We start from the raw sequence: 6,613 nt of genomic DNA on the forward strand, positions 1-6,613 counted from the left end.
TCATCTCACAACTCAAACTTGACTCCACTCAGCCCCTACCTATCTGTGGCAGGCCCCCTGTACCCTGTCGGCAAACCCGCATGTACAGATCAACAAGGACATGAAACCCTGAATCAGGATGAACATGAACCAGGACCCCAGGCCACAGTGGCCCAAAGCAACTGTCTCCTGGCATTCCGCCCTGAAATCCTCAAGCCCCAGAGAACTTAGGGCTCTGTCACTCACTCTGGTTTCTTTGCAGCCCCTGTATCTCTCCTAAACTTGGGTCATTTCCTCTTTTGACCAAAACACAGTGGATTCATCCATTGCTTCTTCCTCCAACCCCAACATGAGGTTGATTTAGCTCTAGGTCTATGCAGCTGATTCCAACTGTATGACATTCTGGACAAAACCAAACTAGGAAGACAGTAAAAAGGTCATTGTTACCAGAGGTTAGTGGGGAAGAAAGTATGAATAGGTGGAGCACAGAGGATTTTTTAGGGCAGTGAAACTGTTCTGTATGGTACCATAATGACGCATGCATGTCATTATTGACCTGCCCAAATCCACAGAATGTACAAAACTGAGTGAACTCCAACATCAACTGTGGACTTCAGGTGAGTATAATGTGTCCGTGTAGGTTCATCAGTTACAATAAATTGGCGGGGGATGTTGATAACTGGGGGAAGCTATGCATGTTGGGGGGGCGGGCATAGAGGGCATATGGGAAATCTGTGTATCTTCCCCACATTGTGATGCAAACCTAAAACTGTTCTTAAAAAAAAAGAAAAGAAAAAGAAAATAATAGAAAGGACAAAGCTCATTCTATTAGCTCCAGCCGCTGGAGTGAGAGAGAGCTCAGAAATTCTCTCAAGAATTTGGGCCATAACTGGTAGGCACGCAACTTCAGCATCCACTTTCCATCACCTGAAACCAATGCCGGCTCACGCCCTTGATCTGGGCAACTGACGTTTCAGCCTCCAGGCAGGTGGCTGAAGGTGGTGTGCTTAACTACTTTCATGTCCGTATTGTTTGTCGGTTGTAAAATAGAAGGAATAAAGGTCGGTGCAGAGAAATTCTTTTAGCAATTCTCAGGCTTTTGTATCCTGAAATTCCATTTCTTTGCAATTAAAAATATCAGATCAAAATCTGTCCTAAGGGCCACCTGGGTGGCTCAGTCGTTAAGCGTCTGCCTTCGGCTCAGGTCATGGTCCCAGGATCCTGGGATCGAGCCCCGCGTCAGGCTCCCTGCTCAGCGGGAAGCCTGCTTCTCCCTCTCCCACTCCCCCTGCTTGTGTTCCCTCTCTCGTTGTGTCTCTCTCTGTCAAATAAATGAATAAAATCTTTATATAAAAAAAATCTGTCCTGAGAATAACAGATCCTAAAATAATAGAACCTTTCAGGATTAGGAAAGAGCATGAGCAGAGATGCCACACAATGTTTTTAGTGGCAATGCTTGAAACGGGAAATCTTGAATATGAAATTAAATCCAGCTAAAAAATGAATTTATTTCATGACTTAATGGCGTTACTCTTAGTAAAAAGTGTTTTACTTTTGTTCTGGAATAAATAAGCATAATTTTAAAAAAGATTTTATTAATTAATTAATTTGTCAGAGAGAGAGCGCACAAGCGGGGTAGGCAGAGGGAGAGGCAGAGGCAGAAACAGGCTCCCCGCCACCCAGCAGGGAGCCCGATGCGGGGCTCAATCCCGAGACCCTGGGATCATTACCTGAGCAGAAGGCAGACGCTTAACTGACTGAGCCACCCAGGCGCCCCAAGCATAATTTTTTTTTTAATGAAGAAAATGTTAGGCTAAAATGCAGAAAATTAGAATTAATAGGGATTTAAATAAAATAGAAGTGTATTTCCCTCTCCCTCAAGTAAGTGTTGGCATCCAAGGCTGATGTGGCAACTGCACGATCATCACGAAACTAGAACACTTTTAATTTTTTGTGTTCTGCCATCTTCAATGCACTGCTTCCACTCATGGTCTAAGACGGCTGCTGGAATGCCAGCCATTATATCTGCGTTCCAGAAAGCAAGATGGAGGAAGGAACAAAGCAGGTCATGCCCCATCTTTTAAGGATAATTCCTTAAATTGCATATTTCATTTCTGCTTATATCACACTAGCCAGAAGTTAGTCACCTAGCTTTATGTCTTTATTCCAATAGATGATGTGCCCAGGTAAATCCTAGGGGTTCATTACTAAGGAGTCGGGGGAGATGAAGCCCTGCCTTTTTATGGAGCAACCAGGATCCTAATTAAATCACTCATTCCTTGGAACTGTTGGGATCCCAGCCCCAGCCCCCCCCCCCCCCCCCACCCCCCCCCCCACCACTCAACTCTGACAGCATCTCTGTAGAGCCTCCTATCTCCCATAGAAGGAGCCAGAGCCCTCTGCTTCCTTGCCTTTGTCCCTTCAGCTCCAATTGCAACATGGAAGGTATGGCCGGCTCAGCCCACAGTGGCCCAAAGAAGATCTTCAGGGCTTGCTGTGGTCAGCTTGGGGACATGTGCGAGTCACGTAGTCAGTGGTTAAGAGCCTGGGCCTTGCATAGAGCTGAGTTCAAATCCAGACATATCATTCAGCAGCTGTGTGATCGGGGGAAGTCACTCAACCACTCTGAACCTGGAGCCTTGGGAACAGCATAGTGTGAAGAGCCTGCCCCACCGAAGGGGCAGGACCACTCCCATAGCCACACTCTGGATTGTCACTCATTCAGTCACCCCAGAGCCTGTGGTCTGTTGCTCTGGCTCTCCTCCCCTGCTCATGTACCCATTTCTGCTCCTGGAGAGTTTGAGGGCATATGGACTTCTCCACCCCTAACCCCACCCCCACTAACGCTCCAGGGCAGAGAAAATCGCTTCCATCAATGCCAATACCAATCAGCCCTACCCTCCCTTCCTTTTTTTTTAATATTTTATTTATTTATTTGACAGAGAGAGACACAGCGAGAGAGGGAACACAAGCAGGGGGAGTGATAGAGGGAGAGGGAGAAGCAGGTTTCCCGAGGAGCAGGGAGCCCAACACGGGGCTTGATCCCAGGACCCTGGGATCATGACCTGAGCTGAAGGCAGACGCTTAATGACTGAGCCACCCAGGCACCCCTGCCCTCCCTCCCTAAAGATGAATTGGCCACCAGGTGTTACCAGCCAGTTGAGAAAACCCAACAAAAGCAGGATTAAGAAAAGCATAGCAAACCACAATTCAGTGCTCACCGTGCACCTAAGCATGGACATACAGTGGCCTAAGTACTGACATTCAGTAACCATGTAATGACCCCCTGAGCCAGGTGCTCTTGTTACCTCCACTTTGAAGGAAACTGAGTCACAGAACAGTACATTAGCATGGCTGAGATTTAAACAGCTCCTGAGGGGCAGAGACATGGAATCTGAACCCAGGCAGCCTGTTTCCTGCACTAAACTCTGAATTACTCAACTCTATGCCTCTTTCTTCTTATTATTAAGCTTTTTATTTTAATTCCAGTGTAGTGAACAGTGTTATATTAGTTTCAGGTGTACAATATAGTGATTCAACAATTCTATACATTCTTCAGTGCTCATCATGGTAAGTGTGCTCTTCATCCCCTTCACCCGTTTCCCCCATCCCCCATCCCCCCTCCCACCTCCCCGCTGGTAACCATCAGTTTGTTCTCTATACTAGGAGTCTGATTCTTGGTTTGTCTCTCTCTCTCTCTCTCTCTCTTTTTGTTTGCTTGTTTGTTTGTTTGTTGCTTTGTTTCTTCAATTCCACATATGAGTGAAATCACATGGTATTTGTCTTTGGCTGACTCATTTCACTTAGCATTATACCCTCTGACTCCATCCAAGTTGCTGCAAATGGCAAAATTTCATTCGTTTTTATGACTGAATAATATTCCATCATGTACATATACTACATTTTATTTATCCACTCATTTTTTGATGACACTTGGGTTGCTTCCAATACTACCTCTTTAATAAACTAAAAAAAAAAAAAGAAGTGAACTGATCCAGAGGAAACAGGTAATTCAAAGAACAGAAGAGAACTTATAAAAAGAGTCTAATTCTATTATACTCATAAAACAAATGAAGGAAGTTATGAAAAAAAGCAAAAAGTAATTCTTGGAAATTTAAAATAGAATCACTGAGGAAAAAACAATTCAATAGAAAGAAGTGTGAGCATCTGTGGTTTGGGTGTCCAAAATAAATTCATTTAGTAAAAAAAAAAAAAAAAAAAAAAAGCTCTGATTTCCCTCCTGTATTCTGAAGCCTGTGGATTGGATGGAATTGACCACCCCCTCCCCATTTTTTTTAAAGATTTTATTTATTTATTTGATAGAGACAGAGACAGCAAGAGCAGGAACACAAGCAGGGGGAGTGGGAGAGGGAGAAGCAGGCTTCCCGCTGAGCAGGGAGCCTGATGTGGGACTTGATCCCAGGACTCTGGGATCATGACTTCAGCCGAAGGCAGCCGCTTAATGACTGAGCCACCCAGGCGCCCCCTCCCTATTTTATACACAAGAGGAACATGTTGCTGCTGACAGTCCACTTTGAGGAGCCAGGGGATGGAGACAACACTGAGGGCAGAGGAAAAATATATAGTGACCCTGGGTCCTTGATGACATTACAGTCCCTGGATCAAGCCTTACCTGAAGCTAAAGGAGTGAGTGCTTCCCTTTCCCGATATCCACTTATCCAATCCTATAGAAAGACTCCAATTATCCTTGCCTCAGTTGTGTTTCCAGCCCTCAGATGAGTCACCGTCTAGGTAAACTACCAGGCCTTGCGTGCAAACCCACCCATGAAGGCACAGCAATTGGGAACAAAACCAAAAACAAACCAAATCACACAACTGGATTGGGGAAGCAGCAGTTCACCAAAAGAAAGGGGAGGGGAAAGGAGGGCTGAATAAACACAACAGCAGCTGCCACATCTCACTACACACACAAAGGGCCCAGGCATGGGAAAGTGTGCATGGCAAGAAGATTTTGTGGTAACATAATGGAAATGACATCTGTTTCTTCTCCCAGGAAGAAAAAAGAAAGGCAATTAGAAAACCAGAAACAACAAAATCTATTCCAGGGACTGAATATGAAGCAAACACATGTGAGACATGATTTTGAGCCATCAGTGGAGTATAAGAAAAGAGAATCTGCTTGACCTTGATGTTGGAGATGGCAAATATGCTTCAAGCAGCAGAAGGTGGAGGGAATGGCTTTGTTTCCTTCTCAATGGAGCTAGCTCATCACTTGGCTCTGCAGTAGGTAATGTTTATATAATCATAAAATCGGTTGATTTTCAGTTTGCAGAATCAACCTGAAGATAAAGAATGGAAGATTTGGGGCACCTGGGTGGCTCAGTTGGTTGGGCGGCTGCCTTTGGCTCGGGTCATGATCCTGGAGTCCCTGGATCAGTCCCGTGTCGGGCTCCCTGCTCGGCGGGGAGTCTGCTTCTCCCTCTGACCCTCCCCCCTCTCATGTGCTCTCTCTCATTCTCTCTCTCTCTCTCAAAATAAATAAATAAAAATCTTTAAAAAAAAAATTAAAAAAAGAATGGAAGATTTGGTTATAATTACAAAACAGAATGTAAACGTTATAAACTTTGACCATGGAAATGTGAAGGTAAAACCAACAGAAATTAGAAGGGGTATGGAAGGAAGAAGGCAGGTGGACTAGAGAGGTTAATTTATCTTTACATAGTGATGGGGCTCAAGAAGTTGCCTATATTTTAAATATAGATTGTGCAGGGACACCTGGGTGGCGTAGTCATGGGTTAAGCTGCCAACTCTTGATCTCGGCTCAGGTCACAATCTCAGAGTCCCGGGATTGAGCCCCACTGGCAAGCTCCCCACTCAGCAGGGAGTCTGCTTGAAGATTTCTCTCCCTCTCCCTCTGCCCCTCCCCCTTCTCATGGGCGCACACACACTCTCTCTCTCAAATAAATAAATAAATCTTAAATACAGATTGATCAGAACTATAAATAACAGCAACATGAGACTGTGATAATAATATAGCCAACAAAACTGAAAAAGTGGGAGCGGAGGGGGGAGATTGGAGATGGTGTGATTAAAATTCTTGCTTTAGCAATGAGGTATCATTAGATGCTCTTGAGTTACTAAATTGAGAAACAGAGGTAGGTGTTTTTTTTTTTTTTTGAGAGAGAGAGAAAGCACATGTGTGCAGCGGGGGAGGGGCAGATGAAGAGAGAGAATCTCAAGCAGACTTCCCGCTGAGTGTGGAGCCTGAGACGGGCCTCGAACCCAGGTCCCAGAGAGCATGACCTGAGCTGAAATCAAGAGTCCTATGCTTAACCAACTGAGCCACCCAGTTGCCCCGAGAAACAGAGGTAAAGCGTATTCTTTAGAACTATAGTGTTAAAACTCTGAAATATCTAAAAATAGAAAAATTCTGAGGAGTGGATTGTGTGTAGGAAATTTTGCTTTCCATTTTGTCCCATCCTGTACTGGTTGAATTTCTTTACCTACACAGACTACACCATATCAGACCCCCACCACCCATCTCACTCTACCTCCTACGTTTCTATGGAGGGTCGGCACTCAGCACATTTCCCACCTCCTCCTAATTTGTCTGCCTGTACTGAAGGGAGTGGAAAACCACATTTGCATTTCCCAGACTCCTTTCCAGCTTCCA

Source organism: Callorhinus ursinus, unplaced genomic scaffold (genome assembly GCF_003265705.2).
Source record: "Callorhinus ursinus isolate GAN/ISIS: 27379988/994484 unplaced genomic scaffold, GSC_fseal_2.0 scaffold29, whole genome shotgun sequence".
Classification (NCBI taxonomy): Eukaryota; Metazoa; Chordata; class Mammalia; order Carnivora; family Otariidae; genus Callorhinus; species Callorhinus ursinus.